We start from the raw sequence: 21,645 nt of genomic DNA, 5'->3' as shown, positions 1-21,645 counted from the left end.
TGGACAAAAAGAAATGTATCGTATATGCTCGCTTGAAAGTATTGTCCATCTGCAAATTGCAAAGATCCTGATCTGTCAGCACTTTAGATTACGGTCTATGCAGTTTTTTAAGGACCAAACAGTAGAATAAGCAACATAGATCCTGATCGGCTGTCACCAGCCGATCAGGATCTATATTGTTTGCGGTTGTATCTGTTTTAGAAGCGAATAGATAAGGTAGAAAAAAAGATAAACATGTTAATTATTCAATATTTTTGGCAATTGATAGCAAAACCAGTTTGCAGTGTCCGATAATATCCCAACATACACTGTATTGGATATTGCAAAGTTCTTCTGTCTAATGGATTTAAATAAAATTTATGTCGGGGTGTGGTATGATGTTTCTCATTATCGACAAATCATCGAATTGCACGAGAAGTCATGCTCAGCAATAGACGTTTAACATTTCTATTGAAACATTACCCAATTTGCAATGCTGTATAAAATGAATCTCAGACACTGAGACTACATAAGAGTTAATTAGCATAAATTGGTTCGGTAGGAAATAATTTACAACATATTCCATCAAAGTTCGACAAATTATCATAATTGCTTAAATCGCAGTAGTAAGGTGGGATACTTTACGGACAATGGAAATTCCAGTCAAAACACCCCTGGGACACTTTACGGACAATGGAAATTTAACATGGCGAAAAATCGTGGGAACATATACGGACAAGGGGAATTTAACATGGGAATAAATCGTGGGACACTTTACGGACAAGGGGAATTTAACATGGGAATAAATCGTGGGACACTCTACGGACAAGGGGAATTTAACATGGGATTTTTTTTTAAAATTTTTTTTAAAAAAGGGGTAGGCAATTCAAAGACTATCTCTTTTCGAGAAATATGGCTGGCCCTGAAAAGGGCCTTTGGTTTATGTTAATATTCCCTTAACATAAAGGACATTTGCGACATCTTCTTTTCCTCAAACTTCGTCTTACAGCAGGGCCGTACATCAGAGTCCTCTTGAGGCAACCTTGTCTCTCTATATAGACTCTTCTTATCCACAGGCTGCTGTTGGTCCTGTAAACAACGGTCCACTTGGATCGGACATACATGAGCATGTCCGTCCTGAACATCATCGTTGACACAAGGGTTGAAGATTCAACGTCGGTCCACATGTTGAGGCTCCGAGAATAGGTGAATCAATGCAGTGAACTGCGCTTATTTATAGGGACAGAAAGGATTGAAACGGATTGAGTTCATTCACCAATCCGAACACGCGTTACAGAATTCAGTCAGCCCGCATCCAATCCGAAGAGAGCAGTCTGTGACGTCACGTAGTCAATATAGATTCGCTAGCGCTTGTGTGCAGTCAATCTATGCGATAGTGATTCAACATGACGGAAACTCAGAAAACGATCCAGTGGGGTGCACCAGCAGGGGAGACCGCCCAAGGGAACCCTGACTTACTTTCAGAAGAGGTGAATTGGGATTTTGTGGATTTTCTCTCCTCGCAAGAATTTGTTCCGGAACCTTCGTTACCTTCTTCATTACCGCAAGTGGAGAATTTTAGACAGAGACAGAAAGAAGAATTGGAGAAATTTATACAACGACAAAAGGAAGCGGAACAGGCTTTTCTCCTACAGCAACAGCAACAGCAAGAAGAAGAGGTAAGAAAAAAACAACAGCAAGAAGAAGTAGCAGCAAAGAAACAAGAGGGTGAAAATCAAACGGTCACGGTACTGTTGGACATTTTAGCGGAGTTAAGAAGTCTGAAACAAATGTATCAGACTTCTTTATCACGACCGAAGAGAATACGACCTTCCCGAGCCAAACATGTCAACCCTGTGACTAAGCCTACCGTACCACCCTTAGTGATTTCAACTCAATCATTATCATCATTACGCAGTCCAGAAGTAGGCCTTGGCCGTGGCAAAGGCTTAAGGCAGTTAAAATTGATTGCTTAAACTCACCCCTGCACCATAAAGAAAAAAGGCCCTTTTCAGGGCCACCCACATTTCTCGAAAAGAAATACAATTTCAATTTGCCAATAACTCAAAAAAAAAAAAAAAACTCACCCATGTTACCCTTATAGTACGTGTCTGTGTATGAGTGCGTGAGTGTAGCTTCATATTTTAAAATCAGAACTCAAAGACTCTTACCTTATATCATTCATTTATTCTTTTCTCCATTTTTTACAATCCAATTCACAATTCACAACACAACACTTTAATAAAAAGTTCATTGATTTCTCCTTCTTTAGTCTCTCTGTTTTTTGAATTTCTTCACTGTCACACTCTTTTCCTCTTCTTCTTTCTCCTCGCTTTCTTCCCTTCTTCTTTTCTTCTCGTGTTTCTTTGCCTCATTTAAATAGAATTGTCTTTTTTCTTCCTCTTCTTCCTCTGAAGAATCCCTCTCTTCTTCTGAAGAATTCCTCTTTTCTTCTGACTCCTCTTGTTTCTTTTTGGGGCAATCTGGAGACCAATGTCCTTTTTCTTTACAATAATAACAGGTATCTTGACTTTTGTCTTTTTTATCCCCTGTTTTTTTTTCTTTTTTGACGGTCTGGACACTCTGAAGACCAATGCCCTTTCTTCTGACAGATATAGCAAGTATCTTGACTTTTATCTCTAAAGGAAGGAGAGTAGTCCGTCGGCTGGTCTGAAGAGAATTTTCTAATGACCCCTCGCAAAGCTCTGACGAAACGTTCCATCTGGTTAGTCTCTTCCATCGTTGTGCTCGGCTTGAGAGTGAAATGAATAGTGAAAGGACAAGACACACACCCTTTTATATACGCTGGTCTGCTATGACTATAAAGTAGTTTATGGTGTTTGAACTTGAGTCATTTGACTTTTTGCTTTCAAGATGAAACGATCCCATTCATTCGAGAAGAAAGAAGAAGAAGAAAGTAAGAGGCAGAAACGTGATCTATCGCCTCGTACCAGGGCTGAAATCTTGGCACAAATTCATGCCAGTGATTTTGAAGAGGACATGAGTGAACCAGAATCCCAACCCTCTAAACCAAGTTCATCACCCTTAGTCAACCCTGAAAAGTATTATTCCATTCGAGAGACGGAAAAGCGCTCCTCTAGAAAATTTAGAACTACGGCTTACAAATACACGGTGAAGTTTAAAGATTTCAAGGCTGAAGTGCCGTTAGAGAAAGCAGAAGTGTTCATCACCGAGGTGTGGGATTCTTTGCTCACTGCACTCAAGCGACAATGTCAACCCAAAGAAGACGATCGCTTGAGACTTTCCATACAACACGACGGTTTGAAATCCCCTGTTTGGATCGAGTTTAGCACCCCTGCAGAATTGACTGCTTCCAAAGTCATGGACAAGATTCAACACGTACAACAATCTAATGATCAGTTTGACATCACCGATGGTAAAGCCACACTGGACATGACCCACGTCTCTCCTCCTCAAGGGACAGGACGCAAGAAGATGTTATTGGTGGACGACCTTCGCAACACCAAAAAGAGTCTCGTCCGAATTAACAACCCTCAAGACCAGATGTGTTTAGCCCGTGCCATCGTGGTGGGACGAACCTATGCCAACAAGAACGACACGGTAGAATGGAAAAGAACCTGGGACACTATTCAACGTTCCGACCGAGCCAAACAACGAAACGAAGCAGAACTCCTGTTACAACAAGCCGGACTGCCCAAAGACACACCCTGTGGCATTCCTGAGATGCAAAAATTGCAAGATGCCCTAGCTCCACGCTACACCTTGAAAGTGCACCCTCAAGAAATGCGCGGGCCTCTATTGTTTCGAGGCCAAGATTTTAAGGACGGAAAATACATTCATGTTTATCATCACGATGACCATTTCGATACCATTACCAGTATCACCGGATTCCTGGGATACGGTTATTACTGTGAGAAATGTGACTATGGTTATAATAATCGAGAGCAACACAAACATTGTGGATGGAAATGCTCAGGATGTTTGGCCTCTCCACCCTGTCTGAGCGAAGAACCAGTGCCTTGTTCCACTTGTCTGCGCACGTTTGTCAGCCCTACCTGTTACCAACAACATTTGAAAACACAAGGTTCACAGAAGAAATGTGCTTGTCAACTCCTGAGATTGTGCTCTACGTGTGGACAAGGCATACTTACCAACAATGCCAAGGCACACGTATGTCGAGGAAAGAAAAAATGTCACATTTGTCACCACATCGTGGACTTGGAACACCAATGTTACGTGCAAAAATACCAACCCCCACCAGAGAAAGAGGACGGTCACAAGAAGAAAGGCAATTTCATCTTTTTCGATTTCGAATGCATGCAAGAGACTGGCATTCACATCCCTAATTTCTGCGTGGCTCATCGAGCGTGCGAGAAGTGCATTCAAGAACCTATCTTCAGTCATTGCCCTCACTGCAGCAAGATTCCTGGAGGACGTGAAAAAATCTTTCGGGGACCGAACACGTTAGCCGATTTTGCCCAATGGGTCTTAGACCCCGTCGACAAGACGTGGAGCCAAGAGGACATCGAACGTTACGGAGATTGTCATCGTCATGCCACGGTGATGGCTCACAATTTTTCCGGATACGATGGACAGTTTCTTCTCAGATACTATACGGAACAAGGCACCGAGCGTCCTAAAGTGACTTTGAACGGAGCCAAAATCATTTTCATGCAAGTGGGACAAGTGCAGTTTAAAGATTCGATGAGCTATTTGGCCATGCCTTTGAGTCGAATGCCTAAAACGTTTGGAATGACAGAAATGGCTAAAGGGTACTTTCCACACTTTTTCAATACGGAAGCCAATCAACACGCCGTTCTACCCCATTTACCTGAGGCTCACTATTACGACCCCGACAACATGCGTACCGAACAACGAGAAGCTTTCTACGCTTGGTACCAGATTCACGCCTCGGACCCTTTCGACTTTCAGGAAGAAATGCTAAAGTATTGTCGTTCCGACGTGGACATTTTACGGCGTTGCTGTGGAAAATTTCGAGAACTGTTCATGGAACACGGAGGGGTCGATCCTTTGAAAGAAGCTTGCACCATTGCCAAAGCGTGTTCCTTAGTGTATCGACAACGATTCATGCCTGAAAACACCGTGGCTGTCATCAGCCCTCAAACGACCCACTTTGTCAAACGTCAATACTCGGTCAAAGCCCTACGTTGGTTACATTACTTGTGCGACAAGGAAGACAAGTGGATTCAGCATGCCCGCAACGGAGGGGGCGAAAAGACCATCGGAACGTATTCGGTCGATGGTTGGGACTTAGAAAACCCCAAGATCGTGTACGAGTTTAACGGTTGCTTATTTCACGGATGTCCCGTCTGCTACCCTGACCGTGACACTAAAAATCAGTTTTTGCAACGAACCATGGAAGACTTGTACCAGGACACTTGTCAGCGACGCCTAAAGTTAGAACAGCAAGGATACCAAGTGGTGGAAATGTGGGAACACGAGTACGATCACCGTATGAAAACCGATCCCGAGTTTAAACGCCTCGTGGAAAGTTACCAGTTCATGGACCCGCTGAACCCGAGGGATAGTTTGTACGGAGGAAGGACCAATGCCACCTGTTTGCTGTACCAAGCCGACGAAGAGATAGGAGAAGAAATCAAATACTTGGACGTGTGTTCGCTGTATCCCTACGTGTGCAAATATTGTCGCTTTCCTGTAGGGCACCCGCAATTGTTAACGGAACACATCGACCTGAAAAACATTCGACAATACGAAGGCTTGATCAAGTGTAAAGTTTTGCTTCCCACGAACCTATACCATCCCGTCTTACCTCACCATTGTCAAGGCAAATTGATGTTTCCCTTGTGCCGTACTTGTGCCGAAACGTGCAACCAAGATCAACCTTGTCAGCACAGTCAGGAAGAACGGGCCTTGACGGGAACCTGGGTCAGCGTAGAATTGTTCAAAGCTTTGGACATGGGATACCAACTGTTAGAAGTGTACGAAATTTGCCACTTTCCCAAGACACAACAGTATTGCAAGGGTGATCCCAGTCAGAAAGGCATTTTCGCAGACTACGTGGATGCCTTTTTGAAACTGAAGCAAGAAGCCAGCGGCTATCCTTCCTGGTGTCACACTCCCGAAGACCAAATACAATTCAAAGAGAAATACTACGAACAAGAAGGCATCAATTTAGACCACATCGAGAAAAACGAAGGCAGGCGATCGTTTGCCAAAGTGATGTTAAATTGCTTGTGGGGTAAAATGGCACAACGACCGTGTTTACCCAAGACGGAATATTTGACAGAACCTTCCCGCTACTTCCAGATGATTCACGACAAAACCAAATACATGAAACACGTGGACGTCGTTCGAGAGAATTTGATCTTGGTCAATTACGAAGAAGATCTGGACTTTGTGCAAGACGACCCTTTTGGAAATGTCATCATTGCGGCTTACGTGACAGCCCATGCTCGCTTAAAATTGTACGAAGCTTTAGAACTGTTAGAAGAACGCGTCCTGTACTTTGACACGGACAGTTGCATTTACATCCATCACCCGATTCAACATCACCCTAACATCGAAGGAGACCGTTTAGGAGCCTGGACAGACGAGCATCCCGACGACAAGATTCTAAGTTTTGTCAGTGGCGGTCCCAAAAATTACGGCTACGAATACCGGGACAAACAAGGAGAAGTGCACACGACGTGCAAAGTGAAAGGACTGACTCTGAATTATCGTACCAGTCGAGTGGTCAATTTTGGGGTATTGAAAGAAGCCTTGCAATCGGGAGAGGATGGAAACTTTAAAGTGACCACTTACCAACCGAACAAGATTGTACGTTTACCCACTCACCACATCGTCAGTCGACCCCTGGAAAAAGTCTATCAAATTGTGTACCAGAAGCGAGTTCGACTTCCCAATCATTTCACCTTACCGTACGGTCACATCGGTATTGGTCTGTATATAAAAAAGGAACCCTAGGCAAGATCGATAGTTCATTGGGACTACCAAGACCGAGCGAACAAGATGAATACTTTGAAAAAGACATCGTTCCAGTTTGGGGATTGTAAAAAAGCTGTATCTTCCTCTAGTGTGACTAATACTGGATGGATAAGACCCATGCATTGCGACGGAAAATGTCCGGAAGGAAACTGCGATTGTCCATGTGGTTACCATTGTAATTGCGTAACGGAGTTTGCAGACGAGTGCGATTGTGAGCCTTGCGATGGGACCGATGCTGTACGTTGTGACCTGAGCGATGCCGTAAAGCATCATGGGAACTTTGTTCTCACTACCCCTGTCATGGAAAGTGATGCTGTGCGTGTCAAACCTGAGGGATGCGAAAGCGATGCTGCTCGTCCTCTTGGACATTTTACTGGGTTTCGTTTTAAAGGGGAATGTCGACCTTCACGTTTACCTCCCTACGGATGTCATCCAGCCCTGAGCAAACTCCTGCCCATTTCACTCAACCCTCATCGAAACGAACCTGTGAAAAACGAATATTCGTTTCCTGTGCGTTTGTCGGAATACTGCGACTTTGAAAATCGTCTTCAATCGTTCAAAGGAAAATGGCCTAAGTATCTGGGAGGACCGACCCCCGAAGAATTAGCCAGAGCCGGATTTTTCTACTTGGGCGAAGGAGATAAAGTCAAGTGCTTCAGTTGCAGTGTGTCACTTCACCACTGGGAACCGCAAGATTCGGCCTACGTAGAACATGCTCGATGGTCACCGAATTGTCATTACTTACCTTTAGTGGGACCGAGACATTGAAGTAACTTTTTTACCATAATCATCTGTTCATGGATACTTTACAAGAGAACATTCGTGCTTTGCCTGTGGAGTTGAGAGAACGCATTTATCGAGAACTGGTCAAAATACAAGTGAAACGTAAAGAACAATTGCATCCGATACGTCACCGGTGTTTGAACCACTGGTACCTGAAGGCTATACAAGGACTGATTCAATTGAAAGTGTTCCATTGGACAGACATTGATCAACGACCTCCTGGTTATAAAAAGGAATGGTTTGGTATTGACGATTTTATCTACTACATTGTAAACGTACTGCATCGAATTCCAGAGGAAGAGTTAACGAATTACCAACATCTTGAACACAATGTCAACTTGGTGAAAGAGGAAACTTCTGAACGAATTGTAATGTGTAGATTAGTGACTCAACGATTTAAATTCGACACTGAAGTGAAACCATGTTTGTGCAAAGAGTACATTTCTTGTGTCAGACCAAAGAGGATTTAGTATGACCTATTCATGGATACTTTACAAGAGAACATTCGTGCTTTGCCTGTGGAGTTGAGAGAACGCATTTACCGAGAGCTGGTGAAAATACAAGTGAAACGTAAAGAACAATTGCATCCGATACGTCACCAGATCTTTAACCACTGGTACCTGAATGGTATAAGAGAACTGATTCGTCAGAAATTCTTTCAATGGTCAGACCTTGTTCAAAACTTTGAGGTCGCTAATGATCGACATGTTCATGATTATGGTTACTTCGAGATTCACCTACAGCAATACATTGAGGAAGACAAGTTAAAGGATTACCAACATATTTTACGTGGAATCTACTTAGAGGAAGAGGAAACACCTAAACGAACTCTGACGTTTCGGTTACAGTATGCAAGATTTAGATTCCCTACTGGAGAACGAAGATCTCTGGCTAGAAAGTACGTCTATTGCATCCGAAAAAAAGAGAATATAAAAACAGGCTGTCATGCCACGGTTTATGTCACATGTCATCCAACAGATTCCGTGGAAGGAACTCAATGACCATATTCAAACCGTGGATCATTACCATCAATTATTACAAGAACTGTATCCATTCAATTTGGGACGACAAGTGGTGTGTGTCTTAGTGACTTGTTTTCTGGGATTTCGTTTACCAGCTTATTCTTTGTGGACTCTTTACGATCAGTACTTACCACCTCCATGGCCTTAAATGGTCACGAAAAACTCCTTTTGTTCAAAGCCTTGCGTTTTCATCTGGATACTTCTCGACCTCAACAGGAAAAAAAGATTCGTCAACTTTTAGCGACCCAAGACGTGTATGACGATGTGTGTGTAGCTTGTGACTTACACCCTCATTGGACAGATGTTCGTGATTGGAAAAAGGGGGGTTTTGAGGCTTGGACCCAAGAAGTGGCCCAGTATGCACAAGAGTTGTTCAAGGAAAAAAGTTACTTTTCAACCTGTGTTAGTGACGGTGCCAGAAGAACCCGTCACCGAGAACAACCACTCGCTTCAGGACAGGACTGTCATGGACATTCCTGAAAGGTCATTCCGAGAGGACACTTGTGTGACAATACCTCATGTAGAGACTGTAAGAACATTACACACTGTCCCTAGGACATCTTGGTTACCCAAAACATGTTGTACAGACACTTGTTTATATTCCACTTTGATCGCTTTGCTGTGTTTTATATTCCTGTACATCACTATTTGGGTTGTATGTATTTTTGTCTTTCGTGTTCATATTTGAAACATTCAATAAACGTGTTCTGAAAAAGTATATAAACTCTTGTCTTGTTTGTTTTCGTGTCACAAGTGACATTTCTCATACCATGGCTACCTCTGCTGTCTCTGCTCCCTCTTCCTCTACTGTCAAAGTCATCGACGAACACTTAGATCGTGCCAGTTGGGAGGCTTTGTATCTTCGCCATCCCTTTAACATGCTCATTGCTGGACCTAGCGGTTCAGGCAAAACCGAATTCGTCAAACGTTTGATCGAACATAAACATCATTTGATCGATCGGCCCCCTCAACGGATCGTGTGGTGTTACAAAGAGTGGCAATCGGCGTACAGCCTCTTGCGAGAAAGTCAAGGCGATTCCATCGTGTTTGTGGAAGGCATTCCTAAAGAAGACGATGGCATCGTCTCTGACTCCCGTCTAACCCATTTGGTCATTTTCGACGACATGTTAGGAGAAGACGAAGAAGAAATTAAATTGTGGTTCACGCGCAAAGGGCATCACCGTAATGCCAGTGTCATTTACATCACCCAAAATTTGTTTCAACAAAGTAAAGCCCATCGCACCATCAGTCTCAATGCGCATTACGTGGTCTTGTTTAAAAGCCCTCGAGATAAATCGCAAGTGCAAGTCTTAGCCAAACAGTTAGGAACGCCTTGGCTGACTCAGGCGTACGACGATGCCACTCAAACGCCACACGCCTATTTACTCGTCGATTTGAAACCTACGACCCCCGAGGATTTGCGATTTCGTACCCACTTGTTTCACCACTGGTGCCAAGACGGAGGGCCTGTCCTGTACACGTCTCCGTCCTCGACTTCATTTCACTCCCCATCAAAAAATCTATAAAAACCTCAGACCCTTTTTCGTCTGTCTCACACAGTGTGAACATGACGTCCCTTCAGTCGCATCTTCCCGTCAAATTGATTCGTGCCTTGTATGGCATCAGTCGAGAAAAAGATCCACAAACACGAGCCCGTGTCTTAGAAGCTAGTCTCAAAGAAGTCTTACGATGGTTCACGGTGACGGCACGTCAATTACTCCAAGGAATCATTCAGATTCCTCATCAAACCCAACGCTTTTTCGATCGAAACAAAGTCGCTTTGGTCCAACTGGCCGATCTCCGCATCGACACTCAAACCAAAAAACAAATCATTTTGAAACCTGGAGGGAGCGGTACTCTAGGAGGGGTCATCATTCGCTCACTCTTAAGATGGGATCCTAATGCCCCCAAAGTTATCCCCAAGACAAAAGTCCAACGAAGCCCCAAGAAGAAAAAGAAAAAGACCAGGTCCCCAAGAAGAATAACTTCTCCAGTGGCAGGACCCTCCTCTTACCAGACACCACCCCGAAAAAAGAAAAGAAGCCCCCAGAAAAAGAAACAGAGAAAAAGTCCCCAGAAAAAGAAAAGTCCACAGAAGAAAACTAGTCGCAAGAGAGGCACTTCGGCCAGGACGCAACCTTACACTCGCAAACCACGACCTGCCACCACGGCAGTGACTGCGTCTCCGGCATCCTCACGTTCATCCACTTCTCCGTTGATGACACCCAGAACTGAAGAGTACTTGGAGACGTTGATCACACCAAGAACATCTCCGTTGATGACCCCCAAAAGAACTTCCCCAGTGGCAGGACCCTCCAATTTAGTGGCAGTGGCTGCTGCTCACAAAGTACCTTCTCCCAAAATCAAAGTCCAAGAAAGATCGGGCATGTTACAAAGTTTACTGGATTTGTCCAAGCAAGAACTGGCTCGATTTAGTCCGTTGCGTACCCCTGCACGACGTGTCATGCCTGTCCTCAAACTGATAAAACGTAAAGACAATCAGTGGCGACGCGTTCCAGTATAAAAAGAGCCTGTGACCAAGTCGGGGTATCAGTGAACTTGTAAAAAAGATGTCACCTCCAAGAAGCCACAAAAGAAAGAGACAAAGGCAGACGCGTCATCCGACAAAGCGCTTAGCCAAGCATCGACATTACCCTAAGAAAAGACACAGTCGTTCCAAGAAAAAGAGGCGTCAACAAAGGGGAGGATTCCTTGGCGATTTTGGGAAAAACATTGTCACCTTTATGACAAAGCGATAGTCCCAAAAAAAAGATAAAAGGGTGTGCGTTAAGTCATCGACGTTAGTGTCTGTTCGGTGAATGTCCCGGAACCCACAAGCAAAAATGTCACCCTCCAGAAAACCCCAAGGAAAGAAAAGGAAAGGACTGCCACCACGTTTAGCTAAACATGGGGACCTGTTATCTGTCCTGTCCAAAGCTTCTTCGCCCCTACGAAAAAAACTCATTCAAACGGCCTCCAAAGAGGTCATCGATACCGTGTGCGAATGTTGTTTGAACGTTTTGAAAGGCACGATCCCTTTGTCCAAACACCAGAAACAATGCTTAGGCAAACATCGTCACGTTCTTCGCCAAATGGTTCAAAAGAAAATTCCCATTCGTCAAAAAAAGAAGATGTTGGTTCAACGTGGAGGCATTTTGCCTCTCTTGCTAGGCCCCATACTGAAAGGAGTCTTGGGAACCATGTTGGGAGGACTGATGGGAGCAAGATAAAAAGGCCTTCGGAAGTCCCAAGATCTCAGAATCGACCCCTGACAACCCCATGGAAGGACGAAAACTAGCTTTAGTGCCTTACAAACGATGGATGGAATACCATCGGTGGCAAGAACAACGCACCCCACATTTACCTCCCAATCCCAATTTGAGCGAAATGTCCCAGTTACAACACGAATTGCAGTCCTTGATGGATCGCCAAGATTTGTCCGAAACAGAAAAATCGCAAAAGTACGGTCAACTCTTGCAACGATTGCAACTCTTTCACCAGAAAGCTTTAGACGAAACAGCTCTACCCACTTTGAAAGATTTTAAGACCTTGATGAAAAGTCCAGCACCATCACCAGTACCAGTACCAGTTCCACCACTACCCGTGACCAAGACAGAAAAAGGAAAAGAAGAAGAAGAAGAAGGGTTTCAAACTCCACCCGAAAAAGTACGCAAGTTAACAACACCACTTACCTCCAGAATTGGATGGATTAAAAAGATGATGGCCACCCCTTCTTCATCACAAGAGAAAAAGAAAGTGAAGACAGAAGTGAAGACAGAAGTGAAACAAGAACCGATATCCCCTGCTCAGACATCCTCCTCTTCGACACCTATTGCCGGTCGCACACGCAAAGCCTTGCAATCCAAGAAAATACCCCAAGAGAAAAAGAGTAGCCTCTTCCAAGAGTGGGTGCCTTATTAACACACAAACACAAAAAAAATGGAAAAAGTCTTAGCTAGCATTTACTACGATCCATCGCATCCTGCAGGTTACGCAGGAGTTCAAAAATTGTATCGTGCTGCCAAAACGCGACTGAAAAGTCTCCGTTTACCTCAAGTGCAACGATGGTTACAAGAACAAGCTACCTACACTTTGCACAAACCCATTCGACGCAAGTTTGCCAGAAGTCGCACCCGAGTGGAAGGCATCGATCATCAATGGCAAGCCGATTTAGCCGATGTCTCTCATTTGGCCAGCTACAATCGTGGTTACAAATATTTGTTTTGTGTCATCGACGTCTTTTCCAAATTTGCCTGGGTCGTACCCTTGACTTCCAAATCCAGCAGCGAGTTAGTGCGAGCCCTGCAACGGGTGTTGAAACAAAGTGATCGTCGCCCTCTTCGATGGCAAACGGACAAAGGCACCGAATTTCTGAACCAAGCTTTCCAAAAAGAATTAAAGAAACGTGACATTCATTTTTTTACCACCGAGAATCCCGAAACCAAAGCCAGCATCGTGGAACGTTTTCAACGCACTTTGAAAGAACGCATGTGGAAATATTTTACGCATCACCACACTCTGAAGTACATCGACATCTTACCGCACCTGGTGGAAGCGTACAACCAATCTTACCATCGAACGTGCCCCGCAAGACGTGACTCCCGACAACGAAGTGCTGGTGTTCGAGCGCCTGTTTGGTACGTCCCCGACGAGGGCTGTCCCCAAGAAAAGTGGAGAGTTGGCCGTAGGAGATTGGGTGCGCATTGGCAAAACCAAACGCACTTTCGACAAAGGTTACTTACCTAACTGGACGACCGAATTGTTTCGCGTCACTGGACGAGTGCATGGCCGTCATCCTGTCGTCTATAAATTGGAAGACATGAACGGAGAAGTACTCAAAGGAACGTTTTATTTGCCCGAGTTACAACGTGTCACCAAAAAAGAAGACGACGTGTACGACATCGAAAGCATTCTCGAACGCAGAACCCGTAAAGTGGGCAAACGACGTGTCAAAGAAGTCAAAGTACGTTGGAAAGGATATCCACCCAGTTTCGATTCTTGGATCGACGCTTCGCAAGTCATCGACTATAAAAAGAAGAAGTGACCATCATGCCCTTTCACACAGCTGACGCAGCTACGTCGACCACTCCTCCTTCTTCACCTAGTTCTTCTGTGCAAGATTTACAAAAACAACCCTTGTGGGTGTGGTGTGGAGAACGTGTGCCTAAAACGCAAATCGTCTTTTTCTGCCAAATCTTCGTGGTGTATTGTGTCATCGGGGCAGCCATTGCCAATTTGAGTTTGCAACAAGGAGACAAACAATTGTGGACCATTTTATTGAGCAGTTGCATCGGTTACCTGCTTCCCAATCCCTCCCTGAAATTCTCCTCGAACGGGAACGTTGTGTCCAGTGCCAGTGCCAGTCACCACTCCAACAACCACAACCAGAACCCCATTTTGGGCGGAGACACACCTCTGACATCCACTAATATTCCCTCGGACAGCCACAGAACTCTGGAATTATGAGTCACCAAAACCAATTTTACTTAACCTTACCCAGTGACAGTTCCATGGAGGTGTTTCCCAACAACACGTTGTGCTGTTACACGGCCAAATTACCTCAAGCCATCCCCTTAGATCACGAAGCCCATTGGGAAGTGGCTTTAGTAGAAATGATTCACCCGACCCAAGTCCTCAATGTCGTTGCCAATCAAAATACTTTTACGGTGGAAGTTCATGACGAGCAATTGCAACAGGAGTTGGATAAGAGAACCATATCTGACATTAAAACCTATGATGAGAAAACTAAAACGTGGACCTACCACTTGTCCATTCTCCCAGGCTATTATTTCAGTGGTCATCATTTGGTCAGCGCCATAGCCTCCAGGTTTAATGGCGTGTTTGGGAAAGCTTTTGAGATTGTCAAGAACAAAAGTGTCACCATGGAGTACCACAAAGTAGCTCGTCGCTTCTTGATGAAATTTGAGCGAAGTAAAATCGTCTCCATTATATTTTGTCCTGAATTGTTTGACATGTTGGGCGGGGACATGGAACTGAGGAAGAAATTAGAACAAAAAACACCACCCGAATTACCAGTCATTTACGACAACGTGACTTTTGGCCAGTATTTTCGTACCCCGGTAGAACTGAACCAAGGACTGAATTTGATCTTTGTGTACTCCGATGTGGTGGAATACAACGTGGTGGGACACACCTCCGTACCGTTACTGCGTGTCATTCCTTTCAAAGTGGATTCTGCCACGAACGCTGACGAGGAAGGTGGAAACACTTACCACGTCCACCGCGAATTTGTCCATCCTCACTATTTGCCGGTCAGCAAGTCGTATTTGGACACGGTCAACATTACTATAAAAGGAGATTTGGGACAAAATATTCCATTCACCAAAGGAAAAGTCACGGTGAAACTCCATTTTCGAAAACGGTTCTCTCACGACTCGTAAGTCATGTATCCAGTGTACCAAGGGGTGGCTCGACAGCGAGGACACGGTTTAGGAGACATGTTAAAATCGGCCTTTCGTTCGGTGGCCCCGGTGTTGAAACCGATGGTGACACGCGGATTGCACGCCTTGAAAGATGCGGCACTGACACAAGGCAAAGAATTTCTCCAAAATGTCATCATCGACAAACAAAACCCTAAAGAAGCCTTCATGAGGGCAGGTAAAAATGTCTTGCTGCAAACGGGCAAAGACATTTTGGGCCGACGAGACACACCTATAAATGCCCTGCACGCTACCGAGTCAAGCATTCAGCAAGGACAAGGCAGAAAGAGACGACGAAGAAGAAAACACCCTTTCACCAGACTTCAAGCGAGAAAGGCCAAGAAAAGAAGAACCGTTCGAGACTTAGACGTTTTCGATTATTGAAACACAGCAACAACAAAAATGATGCACCGAGAGTCTTGCGCCTGTTCCAAGACGGAACTGGATCTGTTTGCCATGCCCCCCACCATGATGACCATGCAAGAATCCCAATGGGTGGAATTTAATCCCATCTCCACACTGACCGATTCCGCTCCCATCGAGTTTGAAATCAAGGGGCAGCCCGAAGATTACATCGATCTGAATAGCAGTTACTTGTACTTGAAAGTCCAAGTTCTAGAAAAAGATGATAGTGGAGTAGATGACGCTGACGAAATAGCTCCCGTCAACAATTTCATGCATTCCTTGTTCAGCTCAGTGGATTTGTACTTGAATAACAAACTAGTCAGCAGCAGCATGGATACTTACCCTTACCGTGCCTACTTGGAAAATCTCTTGACGTACGGAATAGATGCCAAGGATAGTCATCTCAATGCCTGCGTGCTGTGGGTAGCTGACGAAGCGAAGAAGTTCGAAAAAACAGATGGAAGCAATCCCGGCTTTGAGGCAAGAGAAGAGAAAATCTTAAACAAGAGGAGTTTAGAACTGATGGATCGTTTGCATTTGGACATGTGGTTGCAAGAGAAATATTTGCTGAACGGGGTGAATGTCCGCTTGAGACTGAATCGCAGCAGTGCCGCTTTCCATTTGATGGCTGCTGATTCTGCTAAGGCTCCTAAAACCATAATCCAAGAAGCCAAACTCTACGTACGACGCGTAGAAGTGTTACCTAAAGTGGCAAACGACATCAGTCAGACGTTGAGCAGAACGACCGCCAAGTATCCCATCCGACGTGTGGAAGTGAAAACGTTCACCATTCCCGCTAACCTTCAATCCATAACCGAAGATCATCTGTTTCAAGGACAGTTACCCAAGCGTTTAATCCTTGGTATGGTCACGAATTCAGCCTTCAACGGAGCCTTCAAAGAAAATCCTTTCAACTTTCAACACTTTTTAGTGAAGAAAATCGAAGTCAGTCGTGATGGCAAGACCTTGTGTACCCGACCTTTCGAACCCGACTTTGCCAACAAAAATTACTTGAGATCGTACTTGTCCCTGTACGAAGCCACCGGCCAGTTAGGAACCAACACCAGTCACGGCATTGAGTATGACGATTATGCAGAAGGCTATGCTTTGTGGGCTTTCGATTTCACTCCAGACCAAGGCAGCGACGAGGGACATTTCCACCCTATAAAATCTGGCCAGATTCGTGTGGAACTTCAGTTTGTAAATCCTCTACCAGCGACAGTGAACGTCATCCTGTATGCAGAATTCGATAATACCATAGAAATCAACAGTTTGAGAGAAGTCATTCTAGATTATTAGAAAGCCATGGAAGACTGTTATCCCTCTTTACCTAGTGGAGAAACTTTGGAGATGGAATGTAAGGAGACCGTGGAAGGAGAAGAATCTCAAGACAAAGACGAAGAAGATATCATGATGAAGTCGAGATGGCCAGAACAAGAAGCCCATTTAGTCTCCTGTTTTGCCAAACACTTGGTCGACAAAATAACGGAATTGATCAAGAAAAATTGCTATGGATGTCAAAACGATCATCCCAGTCAAATTCAACACGATAAATGCCTGATGTTAAGTCAAGAAGAAAAATTGGACGAGTATCTGGACGAAGCTTGGAGTCTCATCTCGAACAAAGACGTGTTGCACCAGTGGTATAAAGACTTGCGTGAACATTCTTGTCCAGCATTAACCACTCAAGAGATCCATCGTATCGAAGCTCTCCTGAATCAGAGTGAGGAAACAGAACGAATAACCGTTTATTCGTCAGACATTTTCAAGCAAAAAGTCAGGATCGAATTGACGACGTATTATTACCTGTGAAGAAGAAAACAAACACAAAACAATGGATACCTGGGAACTTTATTACCTTTTGAACCACAGTTCGTATACGTCTTCTTGGAATCCTGTCGTCTGTGCTAAAGATGAACTCCCTCATCGCAAACCTAAAGACCATCAAGCTTACGTGATCAACACGGACGACAGTCATCTCCCAGGAACCCACTGGGTAGCCGTCTACTTTCCTCAAGAAGGCTGTGTGGAATATTTCGATTCGTACGGATTGCCCCCTTTGGAAGACGATATCATCGACTTTATGAGAAGAAATGCTCAAACCACCCGATTCAATAACGTGAAATTACAAGGCACAGATTCCTTGGTGTGTGGACAATATTGTGTGTATTTTCTGCATCATCGCAGCCTGGGCTATTCCTTAGAACATTTAGTGACTCATTTTGATCCTCGTTCTTCTGCTAGAAACGATGTGAAAGTAGATCGATGGTTTTGTGACCATTATGCTTATCTTTTGTCTCAAGCTAGGAAACGTAGTGTCCATCAATGGCCTAATGATTTCCAACAGTGGAAATCACAATTTCATTCACAACGTTGTCAGCCCTGTTTAAAGTAGATTGTATTTGAAGAAAAAAATGTTTGTGATTTGAAAAAAATTGTTTGATGTTATCATGTTGGATTATTGTTAAAAATGTTGATGTTTAGTGTTAAGTGATTTTTTGAATAAAAAATGTTGTGTTTAGAAAAAAATGACTTTGTGGTTTGTTTAGCTATAAGAATGTTGGATTGATGCTCTTTCATTTCTTACTATCCCTCTCATGAACGTTGCGGCTCGAAAACCGTGTGGGGGATGTTTTCCTTCACGTCCGCGCTTTCACTTTAAGAACCGGGTTGTTCCCAGTCTAGCCATCCATTGTCGACTCATCCTCCTAAGAAGATGTGCACCAAACTAGCTAAGCTCAACGAAGCCTACGTGAATCTGCATAGGGTCAGACACAGTCTGATACCGAAGCCAGAAGAAATAGAGAATGTGAGAATGTTAAAAATCACTGAAGACCTGATAGAAGAGCTCTTCAGAGAAGAAATGAACAAGGAGAAAGAAGAATGGACAGAGAAGTACAGACTTCAGAGACAGCAGCAACAGCAGCAACAGCAGCAGCAACAACAGCAACAGCAGCAGCAACCTGAAGCTGACAGAGGCTTTGTCGATTGTCGTATCGACACCAAAGAATTCTTCTTCTCTTTCCGAAGAAGCAGACCTATTGCCAGAAAGTCTATCCTCAGAGGACATCGCATTCTTAGAAACTAAAAAAAAGAATGCCATAGCAAAAAAACAACAAAAAAACAGCCCTTTTCAGGGCTACCCAATACTCTAGAAAAGAAATAACGATCCATTTGCCAATGTGTGTAGGTAGAGTAGTGTGAAAATAAACACTAACTCTTTCTTAAAAATTTTGAGGGTATGTGTTTGTGTGATTGTGTTTGTAAGTGATAAAGTAGGTTGGTGTGGATAGTAGATTAAAATGATGTTTGTTTTTTTTAGGCTGCTTGAGGTGTATATTTGGGGTTAGATTGGATTGCTTTGAGTATGTGGATAGTCTATTGAAGTGATGGGTAGCATAAAAAAGTGAGCGAGTGTTTCTTTTAGGTCCGCGCGTTGTTGTTGTTTTTTTTGGTCATGATCTAGGTAAGATGAATTTTATGTTTTTAGGGGGATGTTTTCCTTCACGTCCGCGCTTTCAGTATAAATTGAAACTCGTTCGGCAGTCCAGCTACCCTTGTTGATTGATCAACACAGCCAGAAGAATGACTAGCAGAATAGTGAAACTGTTAGAACTCCAGATGCACCTGGAATATGCCAGGCGGATAGTAAACGAACTATCAGCGGAGGCTATCGTAGAAGAAGCAAGAATAAAGAAGGAAGAAGAGGAGAGAAGACAGAGGGAAGAGGAGGAAAAGAAAAGAGAAGAGATGATGTCGTTTAATATTCCTGAAACAGAGGATTGGGGTGTTGAAGCGAATCATCCTCCCTCTGCGCTCCCCAGAAGAAAGGTGAAAGAAGACTGGGGAAGAAGATGCGTGTGCGGCGCCAGGCCAGGAAGGTGCAACCATTAGATAGGTGCATCTGGAGTTTAAAAAAACAGCCCTTTTCAGGGCTACCCAATACTCTAGAAAAGAAATAACTATTAATTTGCCAATGTGTGTAGGTAGAGTAGTGTGAAAATAAACACTAACTCTTTATTAATAGTGGAAGTGTATGTGTTTGTAAGAGCTAAGGTATGTTTGTGTGAATAGTAGATTATGGGTTTTTTAGCAAATGTGGAGAGTATAGTTAGGGTTATATTATATGAAATGAGAAAGTAGGGGGATGTTTTCCTTCACGTCCGCGCGTTGTTGGGTCATGATCTAGGTAAGATCAATTTTATGTTTTTAGGGGGATGTTTTCCATCACGTCCGCGCGTTGTTGGGTCATGATCTAGGTAAGATCAATTTTATGTTTTTAGGGGGATGTTTTCCATCACGTCCGCGCTTTCACTATAATAACCCACAGTATTCGTCGTTCAAACCATTCTTCATAGAAGATGGCTTCAAACCACCTGGATAAATTTCAGTCATTGCAAGACGTCTTTGACAATTTGGGAATGATAGAACAAATGCTCGTACGACTAGTTGAAGATCACTATTCTTATAGTCCGCATAGAGTAAAAATGGAAATTAATAATTTAAGAAAAGCAAAGGATATGATAAGTGGCGTGATGAAGGAAATAAAGGAGGAGAAGGAGGATGAAGAGGAAAGGACAAGGATGAGAGCATGGAATGAAAAAATTGAAAAAGAAGAAGAAAATGAGAAGAGGAAGAAAGAAGAAGAGGAGGAAGAGAAGAAAGAAGAGGAGAAGAAAAAAAAGAAGAAAGAGAAGAAGAGTGTAGGTGAGAAAATAAGAAGTTGGTGGAGGAAAAGAAGAAATTAGAAGAAGAAGAAGAAGAAGAAGAAAACCCAAAGGCCCTTTTCAGGGCCAGCCATATTTCTCGAAAAGAGATAGTCTTTGAATTGCCTACCCCTTTTTTAAAAAAAATTTAAAAAAAAAATCCCATGTTAAATTCCCCTTGTCCGTAGAGTGTCCCACGATTTATTCCCATGTTAAATTCCCCTTGTCCGTAGAGTGTCCCACGATTTATTCCCATGTTAAATTCCCCTTGTCCGTAAAGTGTCCCACGATTTATTCCCATGTTAAATTCCCCTTGTCCGTATATGTTCCCACGATTTTTCGCCATGTTAAATTTCCATTGTCCGTAAAGTGTCCCAGGGGTGTTTTGACTGGAATTTCCATTGTCCGTAAAGTATCCCACCTTACTACTAATCGCTAACAAGCTTTAATGAAAACGAAGTTGGTCATATATACCACTTAAAAGCCGACCGTGTGTGCCTTGCTGAGTGCAAGTAACGTATAATTTCAAAGTCATCCTGATATTAAATAATAACAAAAACTGTAAACACTTACGAGCAGAGCATAATATATACAAATGAAAAAAAAAAGACAACGTATAGATACCTTAAGTCATTACAAAAAATAAAATTGCGATAATTAAAGTCTCTATCATATATTATACATTTGACCGTTTGCTCATAGAAAGAGAGTTGCCAAGACTGGAAGATGTTGTCGATCGAATTCAATTTTGCTTTCTTCACGGATCAAAGACATTTACCCCATCCATGGTGTTATATTAAAGATTATCAAGTCATAAGTCGTAGTTCATTTTTGTCTTCTTTTTAAAACATATGATCTAGAAAAGTTTCATTTCATGAATTCATTGTTTTCTTTTTTTTACTATCATATTATTCAAATACACCATAAATGTCCAGTCCACTTTTTTGCCAAGGGTATATATACTGTTGAATAGTGTCAACACTTCCCAAGATACATAGATAAATGACCCTAGCATTGAACACATTATTCAAATGTAATGGCTAATGTCATATAAATAGGTTAAATTTTCGGATAGGACTCCCGTAACGTGCGTGCGCAAATGAATATGACATACAGCTGCTGCTAAACAGGCCAATGTAATTCATCAGCCCATTCATGTTTTTATAAGTAGTGGTACTATAGGATTTCTAAATAATTTATTATAAAAAAACTAATATAATATTTTCTTTGAGAGTCCCAGGAGTGAGTTTTTTTAGCGCTATCATGAGCTATAACGACTTATGTAGAATGCCATGATATATTTCAACAATCTCAAACATCTTTAAAAATACATTTGAAAAAAAAACTTTTTCTTCAAAAATG

This window comes from Sinohyriopsis cumingii, chromosome 3, assembly GCF_028554795.1.
Source record: "Sinohyriopsis cumingii isolate HCF-2022 chromosome 3, ASM2855479v2, whole genome shotgun sequence".
Lineage (NCBI taxonomy): Eukaryota > Metazoa > Mollusca > Bivalvia > Unionida > Unionidae > Sinohyriopsis > Sinohyriopsis cumingii.
This window is presented reverse-complemented; position numbering follows the sequence as displayed.